This window comes from Bubalus bubalis, chromosome 2 (genome assembly GCF_019923935.1).
Source record: "Bubalus bubalis isolate 160015118507 breed Murrah chromosome 2, NDDB_SH_1, whole genome shotgun sequence".
In the NCBI taxonomy this organism is placed as follows: Eukaryota; Metazoa; Chordata; class Mammalia; order Artiodactyla; family Bovidae; genus Bubalus; species Bubalus bubalis.
The window spans coordinates 71,766,733-71,785,926 of record NC_059158.1 but is presented as its reverse complement, the minus strand read 5'-3'; the positions used below and the strand labels follow the sequence as shown (position 1 = coordinate 71,785,926).

The following is a 19,194-nucleotide window of genomic DNA, read 5'->3' as shown; positions in this document are numbered from 1 at the left end:
GGTAGAGGTCACTAAAAGCAAAGTAACAGATGTTGCATGTTAATGTTCTTGAATCAAAAGAAACCCCACACTTGTTTGATGGAACAGAAAAATTAGAGCAAGCACCCTGAGCCAGTGGTTTATCATGACAAATGGAGTTTGAAGAACATGACTGAATATGTGGAATTTCCTCCTCAATTTGCTTAGCAAATGCCAGTTTACAGAGGGGAAAAAAACTGCAAGTTAAACTTTCGATCTTGCAGTTGTGAGAAACCACTTTTCTTTTGGTCTTTGCCTACAGTGGATTATCTTTTGCTTAGCATTTCTTGCTACATTTGTCTCCGTGGTTACTTACTAAAAACAATTTACTCTTGATCTGAGTTTTAGCTCCTGAGGTATGATCACGTTGGTAAGGTCAAGTCCTAGGGACTGTTAATCTTGTGATGTGTGTTAAAGCAATAGGCTGTCAGAAGAATTGCAAAAGGGGTAGTGCCCACTAGGCTCACTCCTGATAGATAACCCTCTTAATCAGATCAGATCAGGTCGCTCAGTCGTGTCCGACTCTTTGCAACCCCATGAATTGCAGAACGCCAGGCTTCCTTGTCCATCACCAACTCCCGGCGTTCACTCAGACTCACGTCCAGCGAGTCAGTGATGCCATCCAGCCATCTCATCCTCTGTCGTCCCCTTCTCCTCATGCCCCCAATCCCTCCCAGCATCAGTCTTTTCCAGTGAGTCAACTCTTCCCATGAGGTGGCCAAAGTACTGGAGTTTCAGCTTTAGCATCTTTCCTTCCAAAGAAATCCCAGGGCTGATCTCCTTCAGAATGGACTGGTTGGATCTCCTTGCAGTCCAAGGGACTCTCAAGAGTCTTCTCCAACACCACAGTTCAAAAGCATCAATTCTTCGGCGCTCAGTCTTCTTCACAGTCCAACTCTCACATCCATACATGACCACAGGAAAAACCATAGCCTTGACTAGATGGACCTTTGTTGGCAAAGTAATGTCTCTGCTTTTCAATATGCTATCTAGGTTGGTCATAACTTTCCTTCCAAGGAGTAAGCGTCTTTTAATTTCATGGCTGCAGTCACCATCTGTAGTGATTTTGGAGCCCAGAAAAATAAAGTCTGACACTATTTCCACTGTTTCCCCTCTTTGTAACACATGCCAAAAAAACATGGCTCCAGGGAACAATGGAAGGTGATGCATTCTAACATAAGGGGACAATCTTATAATGAGGGATTGGTTATTCTGATTTATATAACAAGCCTAGGCTTAGGTCCATGGCCACATTTTCTAACTATAAATGTCAAAAACAATTTTTTTTCTGATTTAAAATTTAAGTTTTTGTTAAATTCTGAATGGGAAATTTAAATATTTCTATTTAATAGATCATTTACATTTAAAACAATGAGATGGAGGTTGGAAAAATCAAGACAGAGAAAGGGAATTGGGGCCGAAGGCCGGTAGATTCAGTGTGCAAACATCGAACTTTGTATTGCAGTTCGGACAACGGCCAGTAGCACTGGGCTGCCTGGTGCATTCACAGCTCTATTATCTTCAGCCTCCAAAGGGCAGGAACAGCGTGGTAGTTCCTTAGCTGAGCAGTCAGGTATTTCACCCAACTGAGTACAAGCACAGAATGCGCAACCTAGAGGCAGCCCAGCTGGCTGGAGAGTAGCGCCACCTCTAGCCTTGATTGGAAGTTGGTGTTCGAATCTTAAAAGCTATGAAATCCTACCCATGAGATACGTTATCCTAGCTTTAAACAGTATAACTTAAGAGTACAAAGCACACACAGCAGCAGCTGTAGTTAAAGCAGTATCTGTAGCTCTTGAGAACTGGCTAGGGTATACCTGTTTTTTAAGGCAACATCTATTAAGATCTTTCTATATGTGCCAAGCATTGTTTTAAGTACTTCAGATATATACAAACCAAGTCTCAAAACCACATGAAGAAAACATGTATCCCTGTTTTACAGGTAAGTATACTGAGGCTTAGATACTACTGGAAAGTACCAGAACAGAGGTTGGGGGCTTCCCACGTGGTGTTTGTGGTAAAGAACCCACCTGCTGATGGAGGACATGTAAGAGACATGGGTTCAATCCCTGAGTCGGGAAGATCCTCTGCAGGAGGAAATGGCAAGCCACCCCAGTGTTGCCTGCAGAATGCCATGGACAGGTGAGCTACAGTCCACGGGGTTGCAAAGAGTTGGACACGACTGAGCCACTAACTCTTTCTTTTCACCTGGATTATGTTCCTGGCCACAACCAACAAAATAGAAATCGTGGAGCATTCAGTCATACATGACTTTTCTCAGGAGGCTCCCCACTAAAACATGAGAATAATTTCCATTTTAAAAATTGTTTTGCCCTCAATGGACATGTCTACACAAAGGCCATGTGAAAGAGAAAGGCCCGAGGTACACAGAAACCCACACTAAAATTCTAATTAGGCTGGGCCGTGTCTTGGGGAAATCTAAATACAGCTGAGTATCCTGTCCGGGCCATTCTCCAAACCGGAGCTAACAAGGTGCTAAGTAAGGAGATGGTTGGCACGTTCACTCCTACTAAAGGCTTGTTCTAAAAATTAAAGAATTGCGTACTCACACAGTTTCAAGTGAGGTCTGTTTTCCTACCCTTCTCAAAAACAGAACATGGAAAGCGCATTGAACTCTTCAGAAGATTCACAACAGAGAAACCCCAACACTTGCCTCTGCACCCGGGGGCCACGGACCACACCCCTCCCTCATGCTCCTCAGCCTGCCTGGGCCTGCGGGCTTCCTTGATAGGAGATCCCAGGATAAAAACCAGTACCCGGTTTTGGCTTTCCCACAAAAGAAAGAGCACTGAAGAATTTATTTTGGAAACACCTCACAAATATGATGAGTCCAAAGTATCCCTAGAACCCAGAACTATGGGCAGGAGGAAAATTTCTAATTTATTCTAAAACTATCAGTGGTAATCACACCAAGAGTTGATATAACTCTTCTTTCCCTTTCCCTGCTCTCCTCATCAGATGAGATGTCTTGAGTGGGTTCAGATAGTTAAGCTATAAATTATAACTATTCCATCCTACCCCTATAATACAGATTTTGGTGGATCAAATGAAACATGGAGGAACTTTCTCTATAAAAGTAAAGTATATGCAAGTACAGATATGCCTCCCAACGGGGATGGGTCCTTCTGCTTGCCATAAGTGACACCAAACACCAGGCCAAAGGAGAAGAATGAAGTTGCAGACCTAATCGGAGTGGAAGCCTTGAAACAACACTCGGTCTTGAAGCTACTTAGTTCCTTCTTAAAGAAGGTCGGAAACTGACCGCTGGGCATGTGCAATGGGTGTTGTAAATAAATGTAGACAACACACACATTTATGTAAACTTTCATGTACCCAAGTAACACCCTCTCAATTGCTACTCAATTTCTGATATGACTGCCCTTCAATGCACAGCTCCAAACCAATTCAGTGTTTTAAAACTCCCCATAACGTAATTAGGCAAGGGCACCTTAATAGAGCCTTTATCAACAAACAGGAAACATAAAACACAAAATGTCATTTCCAGTGACAACATCAAATTGCTCAATGCAGGCTGGGCAGCCTTCATGGAGATTACCACAGACCAAAACAGGTTTCAAAGTGTTCTCAGAGGTTTTGCTCTGTATTTTTTAAGTTTGTATGTTTATTCTTGCCATGAGAGCTCTCTAAAAGAAAACATCTGCTTGAAAAAAAAAGCTGAGTTTTAACCACTATGAATTCCTAAAACAAGTGTTCTGATCAAATTTAGAATGCAGCAACAAAGGGTTGCTTGTCATAGCCTTGATATATCATACATTGTATTACTCAGATTTTCACCTGAGTTTCAGAAGAAAAAAATCGGTGGGCATTTGTTGTACGAAATATTCAAATATTTAAGAACAGCAGAAGTTTGTCCACACACGCCTCACTGGCAGGGAGCCCCACAGCCCAAGGACTGTATGTAGTAAGCTGTCTTGAAGGAGCCCTGTGACTGGGCACGTGGCTTACTCCACAAAGGACCCATCTCTCTGCAGAGCTCTCAAACTATCTAAGGGGAAATAGTTGGCATGGTTCCTGTAACAAACAAGAGCATGCCAATGGACAGGGTGGAAGGAAAATGGCCAAGGAAGAATGAAACTGCTCTTGCACACTTCACCCTGAGGCACTGAGGAAGCACAGCTGCCCTGCAACAGGGCAGAGAAGAAAGGTCTGGGGAGGGAGGGGGAATGTATGGCTTTTCAACAGGCATCTCCTTAAGCTTCAAAGAGTTCCTGAGGGCAGTGCGGTACTGGGTGTGAGCCTTCACGTGCCACACTTGGTGTCTGAATTATTGTTGCTGTTGTTCTTTCGTGACCCCTGAGTTATGTTGCTAGCTTGGCTTCGACAAAATAAGACCATGTATGAATACTAAGAAATGTTTGACAGTTCACATTAAATCGCCATCTGGCCCAGTGGAAATAGTCATAACTGGAAAATGTATATATATCATCGTGTGCCATCTGGGTAATCTGTTACTCGTTTCATGGGAAATCTGAAATTGGACTATTAACTTGGACCATTTTAAAACAAACATCTTTGTTCAGGATAAACAAAGAAGAAAGTCCTTGAATATAGAATCCCAGAATAATGTCTTTTGCAAGCTAATTTTAGTGCTCTGAATAAACTAGCATTTTATCATGCTCAGATGATTCCCCCCAAATCAGAAAAGATAAAGCAAAGGTATTATGAACTCCTAAATTAAAGCAATTCAGTAAGCTAAGGCTTTAGAAAAATATCTAAAATGAAATGGTTTCTATCACATACATTCACTTGTATAAATGAAACCAGTACCCCCAAGCCTTTCCCTCTCTTCCCTCTCCCATCCTCTGTTTTGTCCAGAGGATGAAGGGAAGGTGACGGGGGGTTTCCTTCTAAACATAAGTTTCTCCAATAAAGTGTTTTTTAAAAATTGCAAGGATAATTCTGTAAACAATAAAAAACTGATCCTCACTTCCAGTCGCACGGTATAAGTGTTAAGACAATGTCCCAGGTGATTCCTTCTTAAAATCATATATTTCGACTAAGAAAACAGTAAATCTTTTAAAGTTTATTCTCCTGATATTGATCTCGCCACCCAAATATTAACAACTAGCATTCAGAGTCTAAATTACATCCAGTAATACTTTTACTTTCAGACATTTCAGTCTTTATATCACGCCCAGACAGTTATATTATTAACCTAAAAGCGAAATCCGGTTTAATATTTTTTTCCATAGAAGCTGCACAAATATTTTTGGGCAGAACTGGGTGGAACATGAATCACATCCTACCGTCCCTTAAGAACACAGGTCAAATCAACAGCTTATAGGAAGGTACAAAAGCAAGCAAGGGGACGCTTAAACCCTGAAGAACTGATGAAATGACATAAACGACCTCCTTGATTTACAAGCTCTAGCCTGCAGCAGGGCTCCTTACCACTAAGGCAAAGTGACACCAAGCAGGTGTGTGTGTGAAATACATCTCGCTGATGACTATTCTATTTCATAATATTTATCTCCTATTTACTTCTCTCCTGCTTCATTACAAGAAGATACACAAGACAAGGTCAATAGTTTTCAGAATTCTAGAGAAGGCAGATGACTGGTTGTTATTTATAGTCTGCCCACATTCAGGTACTTCTGATTCTACTGATCTGACTTGCATATTTCTGAACGTATTGCTACAATAATTGTGAAGTAGGTGGTTAAAAACAAAGGTCAAAAAAAAAAACAACATTTATACAGAATCATAGAATGTTACAGGTGGAAGAGGCCTTACAGACACTGAGGTCAAGTGTAAATGTCACTGGGTTAATTTCTGTGTAACTACAGCTCTATTTAAAAAAAATAACTGGCCTTGCAACCAGTTTATATGTCAGCAGAGACCCCTAATAGGCAATAATAGTTACCCCCAATCCAAGTTTTCCTTCTAAACTTACTAAGGATTATTTCCCCAGTCTTCAATAACTAGCAGTTTTTAACAGCATTAAAAAAAAATCTTAAACACACCAAAACATGAATTATTCAATGACTTAAAATCCTAGATCACAAATTTGCTACTCCCTGGGTTGCAGACACATCCTCCTACCCTTGTGTCTTTCAGCTAGAAAATGGTCCCATTTCCTCACAGGCCAGCTTGTTACTGTGTACATTTTCATGTGCTGCTTCCTGCTCACACGTTTCTCAGCAGTGACTCAATCTGAGAAACATGATCCAGCCAGTTTACTGGAACTTTCATCTATTACACTTGTCTGTACACTGCAAAGCATGATGCAAAGATAAAGCAAAGCGTGAAAGTGAACAGAGTAAGAATTTGGACTGTTTATTTTCCTAAGAGGCATATATGTGTTTGGCCAAAAAGAAACCAGAAAGGACAGTTACTTTCCAAAACAGCAGGTGATCCCACTGCTACTCATTCCAAAAGTGAATCTGATTTTTCTATGGGAAGTTTCAAACCTGGATGCCAGCAGAGTTAATTTCTGCTCGTTTGTAGTATTTTTGCAGGACGCTGCTGTTGGGCCTCCGTAGAAGGCAATGGCACCCCACTCCAGTACTCTTGCCTGGAAAATCCCATTGGCAGAGGAGCCTGGTGGGCTGCAGTCCATGGGGTCGCCAAGAGTCGGACACGACTGAGCGACTTCACTTTCACTTTTCACTTTCATGCATTAGAGAAGGAAATGGCAACCCACTCCAGTGTTCTTGCCTGGAGAATCCCAGAGACGGGAGAGCCTCGTGAGCTGCCGTCTATGGGGTCGCACAGAGTCGGACATGGCTGAAGTGACTTAGCAGCAGCAGTAGCTGTTGGGCCTCAAATGGCTTATCCAAGGGTAAGTCACTATGTTGAGTGGCTTTGTTTGATAAGCAAATTTCAGGACCCATTTTTTTCACCTCCATTTTTGAACAAGCCATGAAGGTATTCAGCTCTGGATGCTGCACTCTACACATAAAAGTAACTTTGTGAATAGGTCTGTTACCACTACTAGAATGAATATATAGGAAAACACACACACCCTTTCTTATCAACAGAACCTGCAGGAGCACTGGCTCTAACTCTCTAACTTCACTCAACACACGCTGACATTAACCGAGTGTGAACTAACCAGGTCATCACCCACCTTGGGGTCAAACAGCCCTGCTTGCTCAGTCTCCTGCCCCTGCCCCCCGCCCCCACGAGGGAGGGCAGTGCCCCAGCATGCTCGAACCCCTGGAACTCTTAGCTGCTCCTGCCACTTCTAAACCCCCTTAATAATCCTTCACCCTCTTTGGATTCTGCATTTGTAAACAAATTATTTATTTTAATCTTAAAGCTCCTTTTCAGGTTTAACTGCTTACAGTTAGCTTTAAAAGGTAAGAAGTGGGCCAGCAATTCAGGCCTCCTGTTTCTTGCTGCCAGCTCAAGACCTGCGTGCCTGTGGAAGTGACAGTGATGAATCTTAGATACGCATATATTGGAATGTACAGAGGCTATCTAAAATACTTAGCTTTTTTTGGTACATCCTGTTAAAACAACATGACAAAGGGCGGGGGGGGGGGGTCTGTTTAATTATTTTTTAGTGTTAACTTTATTCAGTATGAAATATTTCTCAAAATAATAAGCTACTAATGGCTAAAATGTCACTGTACCAGAATGGTGATAGTTATAATAAAAAGTGGTAGTGAAGATTAATAAGATTAGCGTACATAAATGGATCATTAATCCAGCAACCCATCTAATACAAACACACAGCTCACCTCTCAGGGACCTGGAACTATGCTAGGTGCTGGGGACACAGAGGTCAACAGAGGACAGTCTCTGATCTCAGTTTCGAGACCTGAGGAGAGAAGCATGTAGGGGCCAAGACAGCACAGAGGAAGCATGACCAAGCTGCAGAGACCTCACAGAGGAGCCGCAAAGCTCACCGGCCACAGCACATGGGCGTCCCACCCACGTAAGCGAGGGGTAAGCTGGCGTTCTCCAAACATCTAGTCTGTATGAATACTAGAAATCAAAGGAGGTTTTGGAGGTGGAGAAGACAACCCATCTCCACTCACCCTGCCTTTCTGGTCTCCCCTCTTCTGTGGCAGCAATCCCGCCCCCACCCCCAGTTTCTCCCCAGAAGCTCAGATTCTCCAGCACAAGGAAAATTCTCAAGAGACTTCCTCCTTGCATGTGGACTTTTCAGTCAGTATGACTCATCGCAGATGAGACGGGAATTACTGCTAATGCCACACTGTCACGGGACGTGGTGACTGGAGGGGCCCAGAGGACACACATAGCCCCTTTCATTTTCAAACAGGGAAAGTGGTCTAAAGGGTGAAATGACTGTCCCAAGATCAAAGGTCAAGGATTCCAAAACTACTATTCTAATTTAGTGGGTCTACTTTTCTAATTTAACATCTAATTTTATGACTCCTGCCCAGTTATTTGGCAGAGGGGAGGAAAACATACATTTTCACTTCTCTCTAATTTTTAAATTTGCACCTCTGGTCCCCGCTTGCCAGTCAGCAGATTCCTTGAAGCTTCTATCTCCACTAGTGTTTGCAAAACACTTCATGGTTTGCAGGAGTGGTCACGGCACCGCATGAGGGAGGTGGCTTATCTTCATCTATGGATGAGTACAATTAGGCTCTGGGTCTCCAGCATCCCTGCCCCAAGTGGGCAAGTGGCAGAGCCAGAACCCCAATCCAGATCTGATGTCCAGCCTGTGGGCACTTCCCACCACCGCGGGACAAAGGCTGCAAACTGCTTCATCCCCGTGCCCTCTGCCCGGTGGGATGCTAAGGCTGGAAGCCAGCCCACTGATGCTCAGACCCGCCAGTCCTGACAACTAGGCAAATCTAGTCAACTGCACAAGCAGAGCTTAGCATTTCAACCAATCTTCCCATAAAGCCAATACTCACCCCCAGTACTTTCTCTGTATATCTTATCTGGGCTTCGTTACAATGGCCCAACTAAACTGCAGACTCCTTCAGGGCATGACAATGTCTTTTTTGATAGATGGCATCTGTATACAGGATACATTTAAAAGCTACAAAAGTAATCTCCCAGTTATCTTTTCCCAAGGCAACCATTGGCATCAGTTTTTTGTGTCCTTAGGAAGATACTCTATTAAATACAGACCCACAGGCACATATTTCCCAGGTGGTGCTAGTGGTAAAGAATTTGCCCGCAATGAAGGAGACCTAGGTTCGATCCCTGGGTTGGGACGATCTCCTGGAGAAGGGGATGGCTACCCACTTCAGTATTCTTGCCTGGAGAACTCCATAGATAGAGGAGCCTGGTGGGCTACAGTCCATGGGTTGCAAAGAGTTGGACACGACTGAGGGACTGACACATTTCACAGACACACACACGAGTAGGATATAATCATAACATTCCACACTTAATCTAATTAATCAGTCCCTCACTGGGCTTTTAAATTATTTCTAATCTTTTGCTGGGCAAATGATGCTACAATGGCTATCTTTGTGTATAAATCATTTCAACAATGTGTGAGGATTACCTATGAGACAGATACTCAGAACTGCTGATCAAGGAGTATATACATTTTAATTTATTATACAATGAGAAATGCCCATTTTCCCCAATCATGTGTCCTTCACACCTTGCAGCACATTGGCACATGGTACTCACCCAATAAGTACATAGTAATTATTGATATAAGGTCTCCTATATTAATTTCAGACTCATTTCAAAATCAGCCCTCTCAGTATTTTTAAATTAAGACCATAAAATTAAGACTAAAGAGAATGTACTGTACATAGTTGTCCAGCAAACATGTCTTTAATCACCAGTCTATGTCCAGCCAAGGGAACCTTGGTTGGTGCCTTTGGAGCTGGTAAAACAATCTGCAGGGGCAAGAAACATAAAGGCCACAGTACACACAGGTAGAGGTTAGGGAGTCCCGACAGGTGAAACAAGCAAAACTGGCAACCTCAGTCCTTCTACCAGACAAGGTCAATTCCCAAGAAAAAACCAAGTCAAATACAAATGGAACTACCATATGATCCAGCAATTCCACAGTTGGGTATACATCTGAAGGAAACAAAAACCATTTGAAATAATTTGAAAAGAAAGATATGCACCCCAGTGTCCACCACAGCATTGTTTACAACAGCCAAGACATGGAAGCAACTGATGTGTCCACGATGAGATGAACGGACACAGAAGAGACGCTGTCAATATACACAATGGAATACCACTCAGCGAAAACGAGAAAATCCTGCCATTTGCAACAACATGGATGGACCTGCAAGGTATTATGCTTGGTGAAATAAGTAGAGGAAGACAAATTCTGTTTTCATCTTTATATGAACTCTAAAAAAATAAAACATACAACTGAATATAACAAAGCACAGATACAGGGAACAAACTAATGGTTTCCAGTGAAAAGAGGGTTGGAAGGGAGGGGCAAGATAGGGGAAGAGGAGTAAGAGGTACAAACTACGAGTGGTGTAAAATAAATAAGATACAAAGACGCCGTGCACAGCACAAGCAGTACCATCAATATTCTATAACAACTTTAAGTGGAGTATCAGCTATAAAAGAGAAAGCAAGTCCAAGCATGCTGACTTTATCTACTAGCTCTTTGAAGGCCAGGAAAAGGTATTCTGTCTAGGGAAGTGTCTCAGAAACATGTAAGTTGGCTATTAAATTACACTGAACACACAAGTAACTAAGAAGAGAAGACAGTGATCTTGCAGAACACAGACCAAACACCAAGTTTATAAATGAGTATCCCAAAGCCCAGAGATACTAAATGGGTAGCTGACGCTAGGTCTCATCTGACTGAGCTGAACCCAGGAAGGGTCATCTGGTCAATTCACAGAAATTAGATTTCAAACTAGACTTTCCAATTGCAATTTCTAGTCCTTAAATTTCTGAAATGCTAGGAATTACTTTGAAAACAGAAGTGTACACAACTGTTGTGTGGCATTTGATCCTGCAACCAAATAGAACCCTGGCCTACAGAACCTTGTCATCTGACCAAAGTTTGTCCTCCATTTTTCTGCAGAGAACTTTCCTTTCCCTACTCCTAATCTCTAAATCCTCGGTGGTATCTAAAAACTATGCCCATACTCAACACAATAAGACTAAAGGGCTTCCAGTTCTAACCCTGACTTCAGGCAGAGCATCTCTGCTACCAAGAGTAAGAAGTGCTTTAAATTAACATGGAAGCCTGAGAAATCCCAAATCATAGGGTCAAGGCCATGGGTCCACTAAATGCACATTCCAAACTTGACTGACTCGTCCACGGGCTCACCAAGACCAAGGGTGACCCCAGAAATAGTTCTACATCTTCTTGGAGAAAGGAAGCCCTTCAAGACAGCAGCTCTTCCATTTGTAATGCTTTCAGAGCACAAACCACTTTCACTTGCATGACCGTGTCAATTAATCCTCACACTACTCTGTGTGAAGATTAGTGAGATGAAGAAATAGGTTCAGAAGGGTTAAATACCAAAGGTCACCTGACTTGTCAACTGCGTCTATAGCGGAAGCAGCCCTCTCAAAACCCGATGGACAGACCTATAAATTAAATCACCATTTAGTGACTCATGCCTCCCTTTCCTCCTCGGTTCCTCAAAATAGACAAAAAGTTCTGGTTTGCTCTAAGGCTGTGCATTTTAGTTGTTGGTGGCTTCTTCCTTAAGTCAGTTTTACCAATAAGCAAACAATACCATAAAACGGGCCTAAACTTTTACCGAATGATCTCAGGCTACCTACCTAAATAATAAACACATGAAGTCAAGCTCTCAGTCTTTTTCTCAAGGACAAAAGCTGTGGGTCTGGTTTCAAGTCTCTCGTTTTGGGAAAAGAACTCCTTAAATGAAAATATGAAAGCCAGATGTATGGAGTTTTCCAAAGTAAGTGCTTGCACAAAGTGTGGGAATTATTTGTACCTTATTACTACTGTTCCCCATGGATGTTTCATTATACTGCCCAACAAAAATTTACATGTCAAACATGGAATCGATCACCCTGTCCACAGGAGATACAGTAGAAAAATTCTCTCATTGCCTAAAATAATTGCTCTTAAAATCCTTCTATCTGGAACTGGTGGAAGTTCTTTGCGGCCCTGACGCCCACCATGTTTCCAACGCCAAGGAAGCCCAGGATGCAAAGCAATAGGCTCTAAAGCACATTAAGTTCCACATCCATCCACGGTCAGGGCATGCCATGCTACAGTAACTTTGAACCTCAGTTTCTCCACCTGCAGAAGGCCAGGGCTGGGTTAGGTGAGTCCAAAGATTCCTTCACCTAAACACCTCTGATTCCATAAAGTCAAAAATGTAAGCCTGGAACCTACTTTTGAACTTTAGAACAAGCTAATTTCAGGAACTTGTAGTAGATGCTCTAAGGCAGTACTTTCCAGTATACATCTAATGCAAGCTATATGTGTGATTTAAATAATTTTAGAGAAAAGGGAAAGTGTTAGTCACTCAGTCACGTCGGACTCTGCGACCCTGTGGCCTAGAGCTCATTAGGCGCCTCTGTCCATGAAATTCTCCAGGCAAGAATACTGGAGTGGGTTACCATTCCCTTCTCCAGGGGAATCTTCCCAACCCAAGATCAAACCCAGGTTTCCTAAACTGCAGGAGGATTCTTTACTGTCTGAGTCACCAGGGAAGCCCAATACGATTTTAGTAGCCTTACAAAAAATGAAAAAAGTTAATTTGATTTAAACAATATTATTTATTTCACCCAATATATCAAAACATCACTTTACTTTGTAATCAAAAAATGTAAATTACTAATGAGCAGTGACCAAGCACTCAATGAACATAACAAAGATCAAATGACAGGATCCCATGAAATGTGGTCCCACCAAAATAGTTTTATTCAACAGAAAAATATCTTATCCTACTTCTGTTTTAAATTTTAAATCATAATTCATTAAAATTAAAAAATGCACACCCTCAGTTACACAAGTCCCATTTCAAGTGCTCAAAAGTGACCAGTGGCAAGCGGCAAGTGGCAGTTCGGCTCCGGCACCTACGGGGTGGGCCCTCCACATTTCTTAGCGGGCGAATTCTAATGAGCCAAACTCCTCTGGACTGCAGATTATTTCCTGAGAATACAATGGGAACAGTAACCCTTCCAAAGGACGCTAGGTAGTATTTATATTGCTAACCACTGTTTGCGAAAAGCTACTTCAACGATCTGAGAGTGCAAATCTGTGAGTTACTAACAGAGCTCATAATACTACACGGATCACCTTGAGATTAAAGAGCAACGTTATGGTCCAGAGGCCGCATGATTACCAGATGACTGCAAAGGTCATCCAGAAGAATGGGTAGAAATGAGGGGTTTAGGTAATAGTACTGTTGTTGCCGTGAAAAAGAGGGGGAAAAAAAGGAGTTAGTTTTTTAATTTCCCTTTCCCAGAGAACAAAGAAGATAAAGAGACCAGTGGGCAGGCCTGCTCATCTCTAGTTTTGTTTGAACTGGTCCTAACTCTGCATGTCTGTAACTAAGCTTGCTTTCCTTCCCCCTAACTTTGCAGGAGCTACACTTCCGCACCTATTTTCCTTTGACTCTATATGCTAAATACATCCTGCATCTGGTGTTTACCCTTAGAACACCCTTCCCCTAGCAGTTACCTATCAGAAAGAAGGCAGAGCCACTGAACTGCCAGACTCAATTACTGGGTTACTGACGCCAGCCTGACTGTATTTGACAAGTCATACACCTTTGTTCCTCGTCACCGACTCCTGACCGCGAGGCCTCATCTTATACAAGGCCCCGGACTCCTCACGGAGAGGGCGCAGTTCTTGGGGCATGAACCTACTGTGTGCCCCTCTCTGCTGGCTGAGAATTAAAGCCGCCTTTCCATTTCCTCCAAACTCTCTCTCCGTACTTTTTAATCGGCTTTGGTGGACAAAGAAAGCCAAGATTTTGGCCAGCAACACTATCTGTTCCAGCCAAGGACATGAATTAGTCCTGCGTTTGGAAATTCCATTTCAACTGCTTCCAATGTATACATCTGAACATGCACAAAACCCACTGTTGCTGTCAAGGGCCAGGCAGTAATTTGGGCCTCTTAAAAAGGAAATGATAATTAGTATATATGTCCCATTTCATTCTCTTAAAATCAGTACAGGAGTCTTTAACTTTCTTTAAATCTTTTCAGTTAACTTGCTAAATAAACACGTAAGGACATCGGTTACCTAGTGAGCCTTCACATTAGGATGTGAGAAGGAAAGATCACAGTGTCAGTATTCTAAAGCTAGGCAAAGGCAAGTGTGACACAATCCAATAACAGTAAGTGCATTTATCGTGCACTTTCTACTTGTTCGGTACTTTCCGAGCACTCATCTCCATGAGCTCACTTGCACTCAAACCAATTGGCAAGGAAGGTGGTATTATTATTATCTCCTTTTGGGGCAAGGAAACTGAAGCATGGAGAGGTTAAGTGATCTTGACTGAAGACCCACCTCTAAGAACGCGTCACAGCGAGATCCACCCCCCCGTTTTTGCTACAGGATCACTCACGGAACAGAGGCCCTTACTCAGCATACACACAAGGCCTCTTCAAGGAGGCCGCACACAGCCGTCGTGCCGGGGCGAACTGTACAGGGAGCTCTGGGCTGTAAGAAAACCCAGACTAACACCTGTCCTCACAGAACTTTTCCATGTGGGGAAAAGGTATGTGAGTGCCCCTTAAAAATACAGGGGACATGTCAGGGGTGAAGCAGTAATGCTCCCAATACATTCAACTGCTGCTGCACGGGTCAAATGAGCATGGGCGGGGCTCAGCCGCTCAGCGGAGTCAGACTGAGACCCTTTAGACTGTAGCCCACCAGGCTCCTGTCCATGGGATGCGATTTCCCAGGCAAGAATACTGGAGTGGGTTTTCATTTTCTCCTCCAGGGGATCTTCCCGACCCAGGGATCGAACCCATATCTGCTGCTTGGCAGGCGGTTTCTTTACCCGCTTGAGCCATCAGGGAAGCCCAAATGAACATAAGAAGCATGTAATTTTGAGGCTTCTGGGTCTAATCACTATATGAAAAATAGAAGGTGAGCTCCAAACTTATTTACATATCACAAACAAGCTTTTATTTATGATAAAAAGTATCATAAAAAGGATTACACATCACATAGCAACAATGAAGGGCAGTAGGTGTGAAAGTTTTCAGCCGTGTTATCTCCCTCATGGGAATGTGTTTCCCTTTACCATTTCACCTTTTTAAAGAGTTACTTGGCAGCAGTTACTATGAAGATGTATTTTCATCTTTGAAGACTAAAAGATGGGTTGGGGCTGGGAAGAGGGCAAGGCCACAGGGGTCAGCTCAGTTCACAGCTGGGTTTGTTGTTCTGTTGCTAAGTCGTGTCTAACTCTTTGTGACCCTCTGGTCTATAGCCTGCCAGGCTCCTCTGTCAGTGGGATTTTCCGGGCAAGAATACTGGACTGGGTTGCCACGCCCTCTTCCAGGGGATCTTCCTGATCCAGGGATCGAAGCCCAGCCTCCTGGATTACAGTGGGATTCTTTACCACTGAGCCGCCAGGAAGCCCCACAGCTGGGTTTAACCTTCCACTTATGCACTCCTACCCCCCAACTCTTTCTGTTTGTACAACTTGGCCTGTGGACACTGCTCCATTTCTAGGCTCAGAACCCCAGGGTAAGAAGTTCTACAACCTGCGATGGAGTTCACAGAGATGGCTTATCAGTCCACATAAGCAGGACATCCGACGGACAGGCTAGAGGGCCCCACGGAGGAGACAGGGCAGCATGTGCCCCTCTCTGTCCCAGGGCACACGTAAGGCCTTGCCACGGACTGGTCTTCTGTCTCTCCAACAATCAGGCCCTGACGCGAGATCAGGACAAGCCATAGGGGAATGAGACACCTACAGCAAAGAATGACAAGGGGCGTGGATTCAGGGAGGGATTTTTTTTTTCAAGTTGGGCCAAGGAAATCTCAGATCCCATACACTCAAACATCCCCGATGAAGGTGTACAATTATGATAACAATCCTCAGAGCTGCCATGTGTATCCTGTGCGCCAGATCTCATGCCCAGTTCTCATCTTACTTAATTCTACACTGTACATAGGTTCATCCACATGTAATGATGATGAAACTGAGGCAATCCCACTGTACTATCGCTCAAGCTCTCTGGACCCTGGTTCTCTCCCTACAAATCAGGGATAAGGCTCCGTACCTCACAGGGTACGGAGGTAAGGAGTCCACAGGACAAAATTAGTATGTGAAAGCACACAGCACCTGGCTGGTGGTGGAAGAGCCCCAGAAACTGCAGCTGCCTTCGCCAACATTGCAAGATGCCCACCTCTCTTAGCTCAGCGGGGCGCAGAAGCAAAGCCCATGGAAAAGAAAAGACAGGATATTGTCCATGTTTTCATTCTTGGGTGAATACTGCTAATCCCTGGGGCTGGAAGGCAAGGATGACGCTCTTCCCTCTGAATGAAGATGGTGAGAGCAAGTGGATCGTGGGAAAGGGCAAGAAGAGAGAAACTCCCCTCTGTGTCACCAGGGAAGAAAACAATCCATCCTAAAGGCGACCGGCAACTTCTGACTCCTTCCTCTCCTTTCTTCAGGGCAGTGATGGATATGTTGGCAATGAGTTTCTGTTAAAACCCAGGAACTGCAGGGTGTGCAAACTTGAGCACAGATGGTTTCATGATGGAGCTAATGTTAAGAGAAAATTCTACTCCCCCCTTTAAAATGGGGGGGTTAAAAAAATTCTCCTTAAAAGGCTAACAGAGGAGGCACAAACTGGAGTATTAATTACAGATCCTTAGTACTGGGCTGATGCCAAGGCACCAGCATTTCTCCACCCCTAACCTGCCCCAGCAGAGGCCATAATAAACTTCCTGTCCACATCCAGCTCAAGTGTCTTACCCTTTCCAAAGCCTCCGGTGATTTCCAGATGCCTCATATACATTTGAAACACCACACTTGGGCGCCGAAGGCCCCCTTCGGCCCGTTCGCCTTTTTAGCCCTACTGACCCAACACGCTGACACAGGCCGGTTCACGCCTGCACGCTTCCTCCGGCTTCCAACTGCAGTTTGAACCAAAACAAATCTCACCAGCTTAAAAAAAGAACAAAAGACAAACTAGATATACCGCTACCTCCTCCAGGATGTCCTCTCTGAGCATCTCAGTTGGAAGCGCCATTTTCTCCTCTGTCCTTTCATCTACCACAGATTAAAAACACCAAGTTCCGAGAGGGCAGTAACAGACATGGGTCTCACATTTGCTGAGCAACTACTATTAAATAAGCCCCGGGCATGGTGCCAGCCACCAGTTACAAAAATGAGTGTGACACGATCCCTACCCTACAGGAGGTCATACCTGGATCAGGAGAGAGATTAATTTATACTCATTAAGTACTGACACATGCCCTGCCCTAAAATCCAGGTGTACAAAGAACAAAGGGACTGATTAATGAGGAGGAGGGGCAGTTTGAGAAGCAAATGTCCTCCAACGAGGACAATATATTGCTACATTATCTTGGAAGATTACAACAACTTCATGCCCTGAAAGTTCCCTAGGGTGTGTTACCACCTAATAAATATTTGTGGAATGAGTAAGTTAGAGTTAGGCTTAGAATTCAGCATTTTCATTGTGTATCTAAGGTGTCTGGGGTTAAAGAATTACTTAACAAAGGTTTCATATTTAACATCACTATGACCACAGCTACTAGTTGCAGAAAAATCAACGTCAAATTATTCTTTGGGTACTTGATTAAAAACAAAAATATTATGCCTCAAGAATCTGAAAAACACATTTCTTCAAGTTAACAATAAAACTGATTTTGAGAGAACAGATACGAAAGTATTCTCCAATATGCATTAAGGAATTTTGTAACTTGGATAATATAACAATTAATTCAATATAAATGCAGATTAAGTGTATTTTCTTAGAGGACACTAAGCTGTTTTCCCTCAAGCTGATGGTCAGGAAAAGGAAAAGAAAGTGGGCAACCTTGCCTCCTTCCCTATTCTAGACTTTGTTTCTAAACCATCAGTCTATCACCACGATAGCTCAACCTCTTCAGCTGTTCTATAGCTTCCTTTACTATCTTCCCAAACTACTTCAAAAAGTACTGGGCAGAAAAGACAGTCAAGACCCAGAGAGATGGCATATGACTTTTAATGTCACCTTGAAATTTTTAAAAACGTTTAGCTTATCTTTTAGGACCAGTCCCCTGCAGCCATGGGCTGGAGAAAGGGTAAATATCAGTGGTAACCATCAATGGCTCAAATAAAACTGTTCTGTTTTAAAGGAGCTGGTACAGACACTGAGTAAATCAAATATACTCGGTCCCTCTGGTTTCTAGAACTTTCATCACTTTCTGCATTCTCTCTAACCCCTTCCAGCTCAGAAAAGGAGATGCGAACAGCCTGCCATCTGAGGCGGCAGTGGGCCTCCCTGCAAAGAACAAGGAATATCCTGAGGTTTCCTGAGAAAAAACTAATGAATCTTTGTTAAGCAGCCCCTCATGCTTTAGCACCTAACAAAACACCCAGAATCATGAGACACGGGAGGAAAGAAAGAAAGGAGGGACGGCAGTGATTACACTTGCTAAATCCCTGTCCTGCCAGACAGAGTAGCATGGCCTTGGACAAGTTCCCTCACCTCTTTGAATAGGTTTCCTTGTCTGTAAAAAAGGGGTTAACAGCCGCCATTGACACAGATTTATCGTCAAGACCAGGTAAGAGAGACCATGTCCAGGACCTAGTACAGTACTAACAGCTGGTCAGTAAACGTTCATTTTCTTTCTCCTTTTCTTCCTCCTGAAATTGCCAGTTGCCTATATTCCAATGTCTTCAAACATCTAAAGGCGGGTTCTCTTGACAACGTTGCAAGTGCATTGTCACTTGAAGGGTCAAAGACTGTCCCCTCAGTCTCCATTATCATCTTGGCCAGCACCCACACCGTCACTGCGGCTTGAAGGCACAACATGTGGTTATCAAGTGAACTCTGGAAGCCCCAGCACAGGGCAAGCGCCACGCCCTGTGGGCCGCAGGCTTCCCAGAGTCCCACAGGGCAGAGGAAAGGGGACCACATCCACCCACACCTCTCTGGGGAGAAAAGGCTTCATTTATCCCGAGCAAAGGAAGAGATGCGAGGTTCCCTCTGTTCTTAGATACTTTCCCTCTTTGCTGAACCTCCTCCCCCCAAGTTCAAGACCCAGAGGCCCAAGTCTTTCAGCAACACCAAAAACTTGTATATATA

General features: G+C 43.5%; 1 protein-coding gene across 4 annotated transcripts in view; it reads right to left on the bottom strand.

Annotated features, from left to right (window-relative positions):
* The window catches only part of NFE2L2 (NFE2 like bZIP transcription factor 2), a 33,145-nt gene that overhangs the window by 4,387 nt on the left and 9,564 nt on the right, over positions 1 to 19,194 (bottom strand). The gene's annotated exons all lie outside the window — the stretch shown is intronic.